Source organism: Clupea harengus, chromosome 10 (assembly GCF_900700415.2).
Source record: "Clupea harengus chromosome 10, Ch_v2.0.2, whole genome shotgun sequence".
Classification (NCBI taxonomy): domain Eukaryota; kingdom Metazoa; phylum Chordata; class Actinopteri; order Clupeiformes; family Clupeidae; genus Clupea; species Clupea harengus.
Window position 1 is genome coordinate 27,561,107 of NC_045161.1, and position 16,982 is coordinate 27,578,088.

Consider the following 16,982-nt stretch of genomic DNA (forward strand, 5'->3'; position numbering starts at 1 on the left):
CAGGCTTTTTCAGTGGCGTGTGGAGTAGGAGTCCCTGTGTCTCTTCGACCCAAACGTTGGTGTTATTCTCCCTTTGTGTCGACGTCTGTCAGCAGGTTGTGCAATTAGCAGCGCGTATCTGCATGGGTTTCCATGGTGCATAGGCACCTCAACGCGAGGCCGGCCCACACACACAACCTGGCGCCGGCTTTACCACCTCGTTATCATTAGCATATTATTCAACGGGGGGAGCGTCTCCGTGCCGTTACCCCTGGAACAATCTGAACGCGTCACAAGCGCAGACGTATGAGTCAGTCGGGCCCTGAATCTCACCCATTCAGACTCGCTGACGCTCGACGCTGCTGCATCGGGTTGTGTTGTGTTGCTTCAGGATGTAGCCATTGTGGAAAAGCCACAAAGAGCTGCAGCCGCCCACACGGATGCACCAGGCCTCGTAGCTTAGCTTCTGCTGGATAGAAGGACTCAAATCCCTACTTCTGCTATTTCAGCTTTCCATATCTATTTTTGCAGCTTTTGTAAGCTCTAACATTGATATTTTTTTAATTACATGATGTATTTCGTGTATAGTTACCAACCTTGCAGAAAGGCGTATTTGACTGTTTTTCTGCATACGTTCATTCTGGCAAGTGACTGGTCTTAGGCAGGCTGCAGCTTGATAGCAGTGTGAGATGAATTTCAAGGAAAACACCATAAACAGCTTCTCTAAAGAGACGTTCCTGGAGGCCTGCGGCTGTGTGAGAGGGCCCTGTTGGCCGGCACTGGGCTGCTTGTGGTGGAGAATCCCCAGTGCTCACGTCGCTTCTTGGCTGTCAGCACTTTGACTCATCCTCACTTTGCTTCGCTCCGCTGCGCTGCGCTGCGTTGCGTTGCGTTGCGTTGGTCATGAATATGGAGAGGCCATCTCCTGGCTCTCATTGCCTCCAGAACACATTACTGCTGCTGCTGCTCTCCTCTCCTCTCCTCTCCTCTCCTCTAATCTGCCCTCCTCCCCTCTCTTCTGCCTCCATCTCTTCTCCTCTCCTCTCCCATCCCCTCCTTCCCTCCTCTCCTCTCCTCTCTTTTCCTCTCCTCTCCTCAGCATTCGGCTCAGCTCTGGCTTCAGCTCCTGCTTGTCCGCCCACAACCAAGCTTTCATTTTAAACAGCGTGTGGGCGTCTGCACTTTGCACTGTTATTCTGTTTGGGGAGGGGTAGAGGGGAGGTTGAGATGAGGAGGAGCGTAGTGGCAGCTACGTTCCAGTCGAGCGCTGACAGAGAGTGGCCCCTGCTGAGGGAAGAGCCTCGGTGCCGGGGCCCGCACTTGCGCTGACTACCCGCTCGTTCCGGGTGCCAAGCAGGCAGCATACTGTACCAGTTAACCTCCCACAGCAAGGCCTACAACACAGCAGGGTCACCGAGGCTTCCAGATAGATGGGGGGATGGAGAGAGAGAGGGATGATGAGAAAGAGGGGAGTGGAGGGAGAGAGAGAGAGAGAGAAAGAGATGGAGAGAGAGAAAGGGAGAAAGAGACATGAGGAGAAAGAGGGGAGTGGAGTGAGAGAGAGACAGAGAGAGGGGAGTGTAGGGAGAGAGAGATGGAGAGAGAGAGGGAGAAAGAGGGGAGTAGAAGAAGAGAGAGTGATGGAAAGAGAGAGGGAAGTAGAGGGAGAGAGAGATAGGGGAGAGAGAGGAGTAGAGGGATAGAGAGAGGAAGGGAGAGAGAGAGGGATAATTACAAAAGAAAAGGATAAAGTAAGAGAGTGAGTGTGCATTGGGGGAGAAATAGGGAGAGGGAAAGATAGAGAAAGTGACAGAGAAAAAATCGAACAGAGAGAGCTCACAGCACAGAGAGCAAAACTCCCACCTCTCCTTGTGGTGCCCTGCTTACTCATGAGAGCTACAGTCATACAAAGGTCAAAGGTCATCACTTTGGGAATGACTTGACATGGGTGTGAAAGGACTGAGTAGGAATGGCCCCATGTTGAGCTCAGAAATCACTACCATACCAAAGTTCTGTGCTCTCTAACCTTCATCTGTGTTAGGCCATGCTTTAGTACAGGCACGCTTGGTAAGGCATGTTGTAGTACAGGCACACTAACCTTCATCTGCGTTAGGGCATGTTTTAAAAGAAGTTCCCTTCCCACACACGTCCTGATGCAGTTTTTCAGCGATATGGCAGATACTGACTTTCTCCCTGGGCTCTAAATTAGAAAGAGGACTTTGTGGACTGAAGCCAGCTAACACAGCTCTCCATCTTTCACTTCACAGCCCCTTATAAAGCACTCCAGAGGCTGCCCGGCTGTGGGAGAAGATGACAAAGAGAGAGAGAGAGAGAGAGAGAGAGAGAGAGAGAGAGAGAGAGAGAGAAAAATAAATACTGGAGCTGGCTCTATCAAATGCAGCCCAGATTTGTATTCAGATTGAGACACACAATCCCTCTCTCTCTTTGTAACTCACAGGATTGCTATAACAATCGGTTTTGCACACATTCCTTCATAGTGGGTGGATCTTTTAATAGAAAACTTGACACCGCCCTTGAATTCACAAACCAGTAGATGGAGAGGTCAATTCTCTTTCTTTGGTACAACAGTCAAAATGTCAGTTGTTTCAGTTTGATCAAAGCACTGTAATAAATTGACTGAAAAGCTTAGTGCTAATCAAGCTGTTGCCTTCACATCAGTTGTGCAGAGGCATCAAGACTAAGGCAAAACACCTAAAAAGGACTAGAACCAGTGAACCAGTTATACACAGAATACATATTTTTTTTTTGTAACATTTTTGTTAAGGATTTCTCTGTTTTGTGTCAGTAGTGTGTTTGTGGCATCAAGTTGGGTCAAACAATTGACCTATTTTTTCTTTTCATACCAGTAATATACTTCAGTTCATGAACATACAAAAGAAACCTGGTAAATATCCTGTCTTTAAGTGAAGGGTGAAATGATGTCGATCAGAGATAACCTGTAAGGTCAGATTTCTCAGATAACTCTGAGAAACTCTAACTAACTGACTCTCAGGTATCAGGTAACTAATTCCTTTTAACGGAAGATTGGTTGACACCTTGTGAATGTTATGTACTTCATCAGTTACTATTCCACATCCCATTAGATGATCAACACGCATACAGCAAAGGTGCCTACATCACATGTTTACCTCACATGATGTAAAGGTAGCCATTATTGATTTTTATAATGCTGCAGCATCTTAAAGCAGAAATGATGTTCCAGGACACTAATGAACATGAGAGGATTGCTGTGGGTACGCTTATGTGCTTGACCTGGTCTATTCTGGTTCTGTCAGTAGGGTTCTGTTCAGTTCTTCGTCTTGGTCCTGTTCTGTTCTCTCTGGACCTGTTCTCACCCATACTTCCTTGCCCTGACCTGCAGTGCCTTGTTTTGTCCGGTTTTCTTTTCTTCTGTTTCCTTCTATTCTGTGCTATTGTGTTCTGTTCCATTGCATGGTGTTCTGTTCTATTCTATATTATGCTCTATCCTCTTCTCTATCTCTCATTCTAATGCTTTCTTTTCTGTTCCTCCCTGTTCTGTTTCACTCCCTTCTCATCTGTTCTGTTTCATTCTATTCTGTTCTGGTGTATTCTAGTCTGTTCCATTCTGTTCTGTTCTTTGGACCTTGTGATAGTGCCTTTGTTGTGTATGTGTGCTGTGTGTGTGTGTGTGTTTGGTGTTTGGCGTGTTGTTTGTGTGTTGTGTTGTGTGTTATTCTTCAAGTCAGCAGCAGTCCCTGCTTGCTGATGGGCATGTCAACGTTCAGAATTCCTTTACCCAGCAGGATAGAGCGCTACGATGTGTCAGTCAATCTCACCACCCCTTGAAATGAAGTACACCCCCCTGCACTGCCGTTCTACCCGACCGCCACATCAAACCCCCGCCGCACACTGAGTCCATCCGCAGCGCCGCACAGATATACAATCATCACCTGGGGAACCGCGGGAGCTCGCCGCCTGCTCACCACATCTCCACTTCACCGCCAGTTATACCGTCTCTATTTCAGTGTGTGTGTGTGTCTGTGTGTGTGTGCGTGTGTGACAAATTGCACTTCCTCTCATTAAGCCTTTCTCAACATGCCGCTTTTCTTGCTAACATGAATATTCATTTCACTAACAGCGCCTGCAGGATGTCAGCAGTCATAAGTGCACCTAGATGAGCATAACGGGCCCTGTGTTGGTACACGAGCTCAGAGAAGTCATTATTATCAGACACCATTATGTTCATGGGCTTGTAAGCACAGCTATTACTGCCCAATGACGGGTAGGCGAGGTAGCCATTTATTGGTTGCGCTAAGCATATTGATTGCTCCTGAGCCGGTGTTCATTATCAGTATTGTACGAAGTGATGTACTTTTCATGTAGATCAATTTGTCTTCCGCCTCCGTCCACACGGCTGGTGTCTTGCGCAGTGTGAGTCATCTGAGTTTTTAAATGGCCAGCAAACAACCCACCATCAGCCCACATAAGGGCCTGTAAGGAGGAAATTACCTGACAGACACCTTGCCGTTGGGGCTGCTGTCGTCACCTCCGAGTGACAAGCTTAGTCTTATAATTTGTTCCTTTAGCAGACGCCTTTAACCAAAGGGGCTTACGGCACAGCACAGTCCAGTACAAGTGTATGTTTCATCATCATGTGACTCCCTGGAAATCAAACCCAGGTGTTTGTAAAGGTGTGTGTTTCATTTAGCATGTGTATCAAACCCAGGTGTTTGTAAAGGTGTGTGTTTCATTTAGCATGTGTATCAAACCCAGGTGTTTGTAAAGGTTTTTTTTTATCATTTATCATGTGTATCAAACTCAGGAATTTGTAAAGGTGTTTGTATCATTTGGCATGTGTATCAAACTCAGGAATTTGTAAAGGTGTTTGTATCATTTAGCATGTGTATCAAACCCAGGTGTTTGTATAATTTAGCAGGTGTATCAAACTCAGGTGTTTGTATCATTTGGCATGTGTATCAAACTCAGGAATTTGTAAAGGTGTTTGTATCATTTAGCATGTGTGCATTTCATCAGCATGTGTGATGGATCATTTCGCTTTATCAGCTGAGCTACAAGAGCACAACATTAGTAGTATGTATGTCCATTTCTATTGCACTGACTGGTCCTTAAATGGGGGTCCTAATTCGGTCTGCAGACCTATTTACAGTGATACAACCCATCCATTATTTTTTATTTTGAGAAGTTGTAAGGCAGGTGGCCTCTGTCTGACCTGTGAGTGTTGCAGTTAGTTTTTCATGGTGTAAGCTTTTGGCATTTTCACTGTGTTTGTCTTCCACCACGATTTCCCCTTCATGAGTCATATGCGCGTATCTGGCCACAGTGAGTTTGACGGACAGGAGGAGGTTAACACTGTAGGGTCTCCGTCTCAGTCCTATCTCATCACCATGTTGCATAATCACATTACCAGCAGGATCAGACGCTTTCCATTTATTCTCATTTGTTCCGAAGGAGGCACATTTCCTCATATTAGAATCTGAATATGTACTGTATGTCACGGTCAGAAATTACATTTGCAAAAACCATGCCATGTTGAAAGCAATCAAGCCACTCAGAATGCGTTTTATTTATTTATGTAGAGAGTTTGGTAAGTAGCTGGTTAATTGCCTCCACTTGTATTTCCCAGAGTTCTGTGCTTTTGAGCCTGTGGGGAGAAAATATGAAATAGTTTTTCGTGATTTTGAAAAACTGTTTTGTGGATGTCTGTTTTTACTGACAGTTATGAAGGCAGCTGACAGTGAAGCCTTAGCTAAAGACTATCATTGGAATCTTGCTATAGATCATTATATCACATTACTGTGTGTTTCGCTTAGTGACTCTGTAGTTCGACAGGGTTGGAGATATGTTTTGGCTTATATTGTCACGGTCTGTTTTCTGAATGAAGCAATCGTTTGATTGGTTTGGATCATCATTAGTGACATATGACAGTGACATATTAGTTTGATGCAGTACATATGGATCATGTCATAATGGTTTGTTTTGTTGAATGACGCAGTCGTTTAGTGGGGTTTGATAGATATGAATCTTGCCATAATGGTTGTCTCGGCTGAATGAGGCAGCAGTTTAATGGAGTCCGATATGTATCAGTGATCTCTCAATAGTCTGTTTTGTTGAAAGACGCATTAGCTCACTGGATTTGAAATGTACGGATCGTGTCATAATTGTGTCTTGTTGAATGACACAGCAGGTTGGTGGGGTTTGATATGTATGGATCTTGTCCTAACAGTTTGTCTTGTTGAGTGACGCAGCAGGTTGGTGGGGTTTGAAATGGATCATGTCGTAATGGTTTGTCTTGTTGAGTGACGCAGCAAGTTGGTGGGGTTTGGTGGGGGTTTGCGGGGCAGCCGTGTGGACTTGGGGAGTTCATAGAGAGGGATTATCCCTGGTGACTCAGCTCCTCATTCCGCTGCTACTGTGATGTTTCCCCTTATCCCACCCACTCACCAGCAGCATCCTACACACAAAGAGACAGAGACAGGGAGGGAGAGACAAGGGACGGAGAGACATGGAGAGAGACAGAGATGGAGAGAGAAATAGGAAGGGAGAGACATGGGACGGAGAGACAGAGACAGAAGGAGACAGGACTGCCTCTCTGTTCTTAATGTCAGCTGTCAGGACTGTATTTAGTTACGATGCTTGAGCATCATTATAACCTTGATGTTTTTGATGTTCAGTCAGATTTGTGGATTCTGTTACCTCAGCAGTCATCTCATTACACAAGCAGAAGTAGGTATTACTATTCTACTTTGTATTGGGATTTGTGTGGATTTATTGTACGGTGTACTAAGGGTAGTTTCGTACACTCTCGTGGGGCAATCTCCTGTGTGCTCATTCGTCATTCCAGTGTGAAATTATTTTGTGATCTATGCTCCTTACACACGCACAGCACAGAAGAGCTGTCGGCCATTGCTTTTCTCATTTAGTCTTGAGGACTTTTCTACTTATTTACACCAGGATGGGAAATGGTTGTGAATTCAATGGAAAACTGATCGAAAAGAGGAAGAGAACATTAATCTTTAGACAATGTAAAATATTAATTTAATTCAATTTTATTTTTATAGCGCTGCGTTTTTATAGTGCTTTACATTGCACATATAGATGTATGAGATATGTATTAAATCAGCAGGTTGGCCTTCTTTGTACAGTAGATGAACAAATGGATCCCTCTTCTGATGTGAGGTCTGTGTTTTGTGTCAGACTTTGTTCAGTAGATGAACAAATGGATCTCTCTCCTAACACGAGGTCTGTGTTTCGTGTCTGACTTTGTTCAGTAGATGGAGCTGTGGTTTCGTTGACTGGCTCAGGCAGTGATGTGGGGGACGGTGCATTGTGTTGTGTTGTGTTTGTTTCCTGTTCATTATTTCCTGAGTGGCCCGCATCCAACCGAGCCTTTGACCTCTCCCGGGGGGATTATTGACGAGGCACTGATCGTGACTTTCTGTTCAACCGAGTTGAAATACATTTAAATTGCCGTTAGCCATTATTTACTTAGAATGGGACTTGACCATACCGTTACTGGTATGGTTGAGATGCCCGAGTTTATAATCAGAGAGGTTAGTTCTCACAGAGACACTCACAAAAGTTCCCACGGCTCTCTGCGGCGTGTCTTTCTGTGGCATAACCTACATGGTGAACATCAGGTGATTAAATGACAGAACTGAACTCGCATCCTCTGTCTTGCACTTCTCTCCTCGCAACCCTGCAGTTTCCATGGTAACTCTGTGTAGCATGCTTGGTTGCCGGCCCACTCGGTGTCGTCTGTGTGAAGTCACAAATAAGACATGCTCTCTGTGTTCCGTTTGCCAGCGCCAGCGCCACCGCACTGGCTTCCCTGGAGCCTCTCCAGGTTCCTCACTCTCAGGGTTGGGTTGACTCCCAGGAGCTGAGCCTCTACGACCAGGCACTCTCCCTTTATCTTAACGCAGCAGTGAGGAGTTTTGATCTAAAACTAGTGAGTTCACCAGTAAAAAGGCACGCAACATCTACCCCCCCACCCCCACCCCCAAACAAAAGAATAGCCAGGTAGGATCTTACTCAGGTACTCCTCTGGCCAGGTAGGGGGCTTACACAGGTACACCTCTGGCCAGGTAGGGGACTTACTCAGGTACTCCTCTGGCCAGGTAGGGGGCTTACACAGGTACACCTCTGGCCAGGTAGGGGGCTTACTCAGGTACTCCTCTGGCCTGGCGTCAGACCACATCAGGGTCAGGTCTGCCCCAGATCCATGCACATCCTAGCTGCTGTCTTGATAGCCTACACCAGTTTGACATGTGTAAATACACACACACACACACACAGACACACACACACCACCATGGGCAGTACTAGTATCCTCTGTAAGACACGTGATGGATCACGGTCACGTCAGTCATGTCACGGTCCTGTGTAATTCCAGTAGACAGCAAAAGCACAGAGCGCTGAAATGTGCTGTATGGCAGATGCGGAGGAGGTCGTGTAGGAGTCTCTTCACGCATGTGAGAATCAAAGACATGTTGCTGGCTGCGCTATATGAAGCCACCACAGCAGCAGCAGCAGCAGCAGGGCTGGCCCCGTGCCTATGATTAGCCTCTCGGGCCTGGGGGTCGGCGCTGATGTAATGCGTACGAGCAGCTCACATTTGAAAGGGCCTGACTCACAGCCTCTGGGCAGCACCATGCCCGTGTGTAAGTAATAGCCTTGCCCTCACATGGTTTGGCCAGTATGATCTTAATGAGTCAATGCTGGCTGGCTGGCTGGCTGGCTTGCTGTCCGCACGGCCTCCCAACCCACGCTTATGGGGCCAGTTGTGCAGAAGCATGACAAGGAGGAAACTCATCATTTCAAAACACCATAGAGTTTAACTGCCCACCTGCTTGTTTGGGCCGCTTCAGCATTCTGCTCGGATGTTCTCCTCCTTTTCAGTCGAGCGAGCGCACAGAGGTAAATATGGAGATCTGTGGATTTGACACTTTATTTTAGGTAAAGCGGAACCATTCCTAGTGTCTGTATGTCATTTAGATAGAATAGATAGATAGATAGATAGATAGATAGATAGAAGGTTTGGGTAGCATTAACTAAACAAACCCACCATTGTTCGCATTATGTTTTGCACAGCGTGTCAACATTTCCTGCCTACACTATTCTAGCCTTCTGTCTCTGTTACCTTCCCTGCAGTTGGGTGTGCGTAGGTGTGTTTGAGTTATCTGACTGAATTGAGTCTCACCTTTGTGCATAACCACGACTGCATCTCCTGGCTCATTTAAAATCTACAGCTAGCTGCTAGTGACTTCTTTTTTCAGATGCACTCTGGGTAATAGACAAATGTTTTTGGACCATGAGAATGTCAAGCGAGACTCATAGTCACTAATGTTGTTTTATGTCTGTCTTCACTGATGCGCACGCATCAGCATACGTGGAGCACATTAATACACCATTAGAAGGCCATAGGAGTTTTCGCCTGTGAGATTAATAGCTACAATAAGGGTTAGACCTTCAGACTGTTCATCCCGTCCTTGGGTGGACTAACCCTGGGCATGTTGTTAAGTGTTCAGTCATTTGGAGGCAAGAAATGTTCCACGTTGCATAGACAAATTCTTCACCTTACTAGATTTGGTCTTCTCTGCCTTTGCTAGCGTGCTAATGTTTCGGCTACAGAAAGCCCCTGGATTAGTGGTTTTCCAAATGAATTGTTCACGTTAGAAGCTCAGCTGTGACCGTCTTATTTATCGCAGAAAGCACTTGCTATTCACACTGATGTGACAGGTAAAACACCTTTGTCTGTCGACCAGCACAAGTTTGAGCCTGCATGTCCGTGTACGACTAACACATCACAGCTCGAGCTGCTTCACTAAGGTGGTTGTCGCCATGAAATCTAAGAGGTAGGGAAAGCCAGTAGGTCTAGAAGTCTAGAATCTACAGTATATCAGGGTTATTTCCAGTTTCACAGTAACCCATCCTGTATTTATCATTAGAGGCTTGGCCCATCTGTAATCACACTCTTGTGTCACCCTTTATTTCTGCCACAGTATGGTTGTCAATCTGGGCGAGTGAGATTGATCATTGTCATATTTCCCAGAGGAAGTGACAGTAATGACTGATTCTCTCCACCCTTGCCATGGTAACAGCATGTTGGAGGAGACACTAATTTGGCCTGCACTGGACTGTGATGTCTAAGGCAGTCCCCAGAATACACACACAGACAAACACACACACAGATACACATACACACACACACACACACACACACACACACACACACACACACACACACACACACACATACACACACACACAGAGACACACACACACACAGACACAGACACAGACACACACATACAGATGGAGGAAAAGTCTGAGAACCCATAGGTATACAAACCAGATGAGATGCTGTGATGAAGAGAAGAGTTCAGGTCTGAGAGTTTGATTGATGTTTATAATGAGTGATTTTGGTTAAGCACCATCCTGGCTCCGTCTCAGCAGGATCCTCATGGAAACAGACTCAGACAGAATAAGGTCAGAGCAGCGTGGTCACTCGGGACGAGAAATGTGAATGCCTATTTAAACGTTTGAATTTGACGATGTTTGGCACTCATCAAAAAGAAATAAACATGTTTGAACTCAGGCTGTGCCTTAAACTCGAGGCTGTGCTGTTGGTGCAGTGGTTAGCGTAAGTTGTGCGGTCCCTAGCCAGGATACGCAAGTACTGTAAGTTGCTATGAATAAAAGTGTAATAAAAGCTAAATATCAGACCTTTACCTTTAAAACTGTAGCTGTGCGTATGTGCTGCACTCCATGAAGCAGCAATGGGTTTCGTACAGTGTACACAGATCACTGGTATGGGGCCCACTCAGGGGTATATTGTATAGTGTTTGTGTGGCTGGGAAGATTGGATAGATCTATCAAATAAGTTAGAGCTCTGTGGATGAATACGATGTTTACTGCAACTAGAAAAAAAAACTCCATTGTGGTTCTTTGCCATAGAGAGCTGTGTAATGTCTCCGTTTGTTTCAGCAAGGAACTATCAAGACACCCGAAATACCAAGTAGGCCAGAGTGAGGCATTCTGGGATGCCAAGAAAGTCCCTGGGTGACATCTATCTACTCTTTCATGCTGGAGGTTTCATGCTTGAAACAGACATTTATGTCATTACTGAAAGCTCAGATCATGCCGTGTGTGCGTACTGGCTTTTGACATGGTCATGATTGTGAATGAAATCAAAATGGTAAGTTGTAGTCTAAGCAGAAAAAACACCTTGTCATTATAAAATTGACAAGGAATCGGAGAGAAAGAACAGCGCACTGTTTTTGGTAAAAAGGGTAAAAAAAAAAGTACAATTTCTATTTGGAGTATTGTAAATGATAAATTAAGAGATGCAAATGAGTCTACATGGAAAGTAGATTGGAAATGTCATACAAGATTACAAGAAGTAAAGAAACCACGACATATTAGCAGGACAAATGGATGTGTACTGTTTACATGTAACTCTATGTATGTAATAGTGTGGCTAAAAATAAAAAAGAGTGAATAGATGAAACACTAAAAGAGAAAGGGCCGTGGGCAGGTGCAGAAATGCAGGGCTGTTGTGTGAGTGGCAACATGTGCCTGTACGGGAGCCCGGAGGTACACTTGTTCAAATATTGCAGTGATATCACGCTCACATGGTGCACTCATCCCTTCTTCTCGTCTTTTCTCCCTCTCTTTTGTCCTGTTTAGCCCCGGGGCTCTCTCTCTCTCTCTCTCTCTCTCTCTCTCTCTCTCTCACACGCACACACACACACACACACACACACAAAGGCACAATGACACACACAGGATTGGATTTCCTCTGCCGTTTCACACAGATAAGCACACAGCTCATAATGGTATGTGAGTTGTCTCCTCCATACTGGAGTCGACGTACCTCAGCGGAGGAGGCGATGTTGACGATACGTCCCAGAAATGAAGGACCGCAGAGACCGCTGCTCCACTTTACCCTCTCTCCTCTCCTCTCTTCCCCTCTCCTCTCCTCTCCTCTCTTCCCCTCTCCTCTCCTCTCCTCTCTTCTCCTCTCTTCCCCCTCCTCTCCTCTCTTCCCCCCTCCTCTTCTCCTCTCCTCTCCTCTCTTTTCCTCTCCTCTCCTCACCTTTATTTATTCATCTCTATTTTATTTGTGTCGTGCCTGTGATGACTAAGACTAAGAATGGATAAAGTACGGGGCTCATCCGCAGTGACTATGTGTTGATGTGAAGAGCCTATCAGCAGAGCGACATTGATTGTGGTCTGTTGAAAAACGTGAGGTGAACGTGAGAGAAGTGATCGGCTTTTTAATGAACCTTTCATGAACAAACTTTGCGATCTGACAAAACTGTGAAAAGATACTTACTTACAAGTACTGGAGTAATTCTAGTGTAAAGTGTTTCTAAGGAAACACTGGTAACTCTAAATAGACAAACCACATAAATACTAAGTTGTGACTAGAGGTATCTGATTCAACTGAAACATTTTTAGTTCTCGGTAATTCGCAGATGATGTGAAAGTCAGATCAGGTTCATGCATTTACTCTAGCATTATGACACTTTTGCAGCACCGTTTGCAGTGATTTAAGTGTTATGTGTAAACAGAACAGCCTGATGTTGTTTTGAGGAGCTGAGGCCCAAACAGACCTCAGTACCCATCTCCTCCTCTCAACGAGGGACGTCCACATCACCATTCAAGATGCAGAGCTCCGCCTCCCTCCTCCACTCCTCCCTCAAGGCGAGTCGCTGGGGGTGGCAACCTTAAACGAATCTGTTCCATTAAGTAAAGTGATTGAACCTGAGCTTGGCATGTCTAAACGCCGCCTGGGCCGCCATGGGAAGGGAATGCTCACTCTCCCTCTCTCACTCTCTTTCTCTCTCTTTCTATCGCCCTCTCTTTCTTTCTCTCTCTTTCGCTCTTTCTCTCTCTCTTTCTATCGCCCTCTCTTTCTTTCGTTCTCTTTCTCTCTCTTTCTCTTTTTTCATTCATTGATCGCTGGCAGGCGCCCCCTTAGGAGCTCTGATTTAACTGCGTTCAATCTCAGCCACTCTCCCACAGTCAGGAGGCTCATTTAATCAGTTCAGCCTATCACACACCACACACACACACACACACACACACACACACACACACACACACACACACACACACACTATGGGAATCCATAAACATGAGGCAGCCCAGGAAGCAGCTGACTCTGGGATGCATGCGGCCCACATCCGGCCCTGGCCCGGCGTGTTCTGGATCCGGCCCATAGCGGGCTGCCATATTGGTAGTAGGTGTGTGTGTTTAAAAGGGCAGGTGAGGGGTGAGGGTGGTTACTGCATGGAGCAGAGCTGAAGTGGAGGTGAGAGGGTAGCGTTATGTCCAGGTCGATCTCAGTCACCTGTCTTTGTGTTTAATGTTTGGGGAATCACAGCAGCGGTTTGGTTAAGGGTAGATTGAGGCCTGTGGTGTTATACTACGACATGGCAAAGCACAACAATCACCAAGTTCTTTTATCTCAGGTTGCTATAGTTACACTGATTTCTTTTGGACACCTTATTGTCAAGACTGCTGTAATGCAAGAAAAGATTCTAACCTAAATCAATGATGTTGTCAGTGGGAAAATGCATTGCCTCCTTTTCTGCCACAGCTCCAAATAATTCTCTTCCCTTTGTTCATGGACACTCCCCTTTATTCACGGACACTCCCCTTTGTTCATGCCCACCCCCATTTATTCACGGATACTCCCCTTTATTCATGGCCACTCCCTTGCTCCTGGCCGTGATCGGAGAGAAACAGAGAAACCTGTGACTACGGACATGTCACTGTAGCTTTGCCCCTGAAGCCCACATATAACCCAAACACCCACCTAATGACTGACACAAAGAATGCTATTGCAGTCAGGCTATTAGCACTAGAGATAACGTAAACCAGAGTGAATGCCTTACCCGTAATGCAGGGCTAAAGCATAAAACAGTGCAGATCGAGTTAGTGTCTCGTGTTATCCGTTATCCTCTTGAGCTCAACCTAAGGAGAAGGTTACCCTAAGGAGAACGGCCCTAATGGCGTCTGGCTTTTTGAGTCGTTCGGTACCTGATTCTGACTGGTCCCATACCTGTCCCGTATCTATTCCAGAGCCAAGTGATAAATAACCCTGATGACTGATATGTGATTCTGGCCCATAATTAATTATGAATAATGTTATTAGTAGTATACTAGTTTGTAGTGTTAGTAGCTACACAGTTTGTCTTGGAAAAAGAAGAAAGGCGATGGCAGCTTTTGAAGGGCTGTTATCTATAGGGTTCTTAGTTCTAAGAAGCACCTCCAAAAATAGCCGCGTCTCCATGGTAAACCGTCGGCACTCTTTCGTTCTAGCGCTGAGGTTGGAAATAGTTCCATTTCATGGCTGTGAATCACTGGGCCCTCCCTCTGAACGAAGGCAGGCATCTTATGTTCTGCTGACTGAAGCTCAGGGATCTGAAATCAAGCACTCGTGCAAAATCTCCCCTGTCAGCTCCGGACAGAAGAGAGGAGAAGAGAGGCGCACAGAAGAGAGGAGAGGAGAGGAGCACAGACAAGAGGAGAGGAGGCCAGAAGAGAGGAGAGGAGAGGAGGACAGAGGAGAGGAGGACAAAAGAGAGGAGAGGAGGACAGAAGAGAGGAGAGGAGAGGAGCACAGAAGAGAGGAGAGGAGCACAGAAGAGAGAAGAGGCCAGAGGAGAGGAGAGGAGGACAGAAAAGAGGAGAGGAGGCCAGAAGAGAGGAGAGGAGAGGAGAACAGAAGAGAGGAGAGGAAGACAGAAGAGAGGAGAGGAGAGGAGCACAGAAAAGAGGAGAGGAGGCCAGAAGAGAGGAGAGGAGAGGAGAACAGACGAGAGGAGAGGAGCACAGAAGAGAGAAGAGGAGAGCAGGACAGAAGAGAGGAGAGGAGGACCAAAGAGAGGAGAGGAGGACAGAAAAGAGGAGAGGAGGACAGAAGAGAGGAGAGGAGAGGAGGACAGAAGAGAGGAGAGGAGAGGAGCACAGAAAAGAGGAGAGGAGGCCAGAAGAGAGGAGAGGAAGATAGAAGCATAGATCACCACGGTGTCTCTCTCTCTCTCTCTCTGTCTCTCTCTCTTTGTGGAAAAAAAATCTCAAGTTGACTCGTGGTGTTTGTAAAAACCTAAAGCCCTGCTAGATCCCTGGTGTGAGAGCGGGTTTTTTATACAGCGACTGTTCTGCTTTCCTGCCTCTCCACACACACTCCATGATGAGTTATAGTCTTGACCTGGCAGCTCAGTCAGATGGGAGGGACACACACACACACACGCATACACACACACACACACACACTGAGGTGACACGCAGACAGGCCTTTCTTTTTACTTGTGAGGCTTTAGACTCTATAAACACACCAATCGTGACTCACTAAGCAGTGAAAGGATCCTTCTTTCTTTGGGTTGAGATTAAATGTAAGCTCTATTGCCATGGTGATATGTGCAGGAATCCAAGCCAAGAGGAGACATTTGGAAATATTTAAGAAATGTTTCAAAAACAAAATGCAGTTAATATATTAAAGATCACTTTGCTTTGGCTCCTTCTCTTGTGTATGCAGGCGTCACTCTGCGTCAGATACACTAAACATCAGCATCATGGCTCTCATTTGGCTCTGTGGAAATGAATACAATATAATCCAAGGGAATAACAAGAGTTATCACCAGTTTTAGAAGACTTAAAGCAACAGTTTGCTCATGTTTTGATCGTGAATCAGGCACGGCTCTCTGCAATAGTTTACTTATTTTTTTAACAATGGTGTTTCATTTACAATAGCCGAATGCCTAATGCTCTGCCTAATCGCTTTTTCAACCCTCGACTTCTCGGCATGATAAGTCTCCTTGCCTGCAGATATAAATCTAGGGGCTGTCATCGGAAGCTTTACCCAACTGTACGTCAAGCAGAAAAACTCATATTACCCTAATGAAATGGCCTGGAGATGACAAGAATTCTGTTCATGAGCATTTTACCTCATAGAGCCCTGGACTCATGCCGTGATCTGAAATCGCTAAAAGTGTGTGCACTTTACTCGTGATCTGAAATAGCTAAAAGTGTGTGCACTGTACAATATCAGTTTGCCCCATTGTTACTGTAAACAAAGTAAACATTCAATGTCTTCGTGAGGACGGAGCACAAATCTCACCGTCTTTTATTTGTCCTTCATTTTGTACAGGAGCTGTCCGACCTTAAGAAGCTGCAACCTCTCGTCGTTCTACCAGTACTCGGAGCAGTGCCATGGACCATTTAATCCGAGCCAGCTCCGTCATCAGAGTCTAGTGTCCCAGGGAGGTTTGCATGGATAGGAGGGCGACGATGTGGCAGGGCACCAGGCAAGTGAGCCGGAAGACTGTCTGCGCACGCCTGTGAGTCCTCAGGGGAACTCCGCGATCCTTGGCCTCTCCTACAGACCAGAGGGCAAAAGAGTCTTCAAAGGTTGTCTCGTCGTCAGTTGCAGGTAAGCACACCCAGTGGCTTGATCCAGCGCTTTGTGACGTGTGGCGGTTGAGAGAGAGAGAGAGTGTGTGTGTGTGTGTGTGTGTGTGTGTGTGAGTGTGGGTGTGTGTGTGTGTGTGTGTGAGTGTGGAGATCAGAGCGATGTTAAGCTTTCCCTGTGGGCTGGATGGACAAGGCTTGTAAGGGACATGACCCCTAGGTTGTCCTTGTTGATGCAGAAGACAGTTGTTATTACAGACGGGACATGCAGACTCATGGGCAGTAAGCTGGGTCTTTCTATGCTGGCCAGGATTTGGGAAAAGAATATTCTGGAATTCGTGAAGTGGTGGAGAAATGGGAATACACCTGACACCTTTTGCCTTCTTTTACATTTATGTATGATTCTGGAAAAGCAAGCTATTCTTAGATGAAATCGTGTATGGCCACACTACAGAGCCCTGAAAAACCACCTCTTCCCAGTCGCCATGATGTATTGCGACACGAAACATGCTGCAGCATGAAGCTGGTAGAATCTTTCACAACTCCTTAGCACATTACATTAGCATGTGCTATTGCCT

The 16,982-nt window shown here is 46.0% G+C and overlaps 1 protein-coding gene across 11 annotated transcripts in view; it reads left to right on the top strand.

The window, feature by feature from the left end:
- lrrc7 (leucine rich repeat containing 7) overlaps positions 1–16,982 on the top strand; it is a 132,578-nt gene that overhangs the window by 7,523 nt on the left and 108,073 nt on the right. For 10 of the 11 annotated variants that reach the window (XM_031574668.2, XM_031574669.2, XM_031574670.2 and 7 more), the window contains exon 2: positions 16,145–16,426. The gene's annotated coding sequence lies outside the window, so the exon portion shown is untranslated. Of the gene's footprint in view, positions 1–16,144; positions 16,427–16,982 lie in introns of those variants that run through there. The other variant, XM_031574676.1, reaches the window with a different exon arrangement.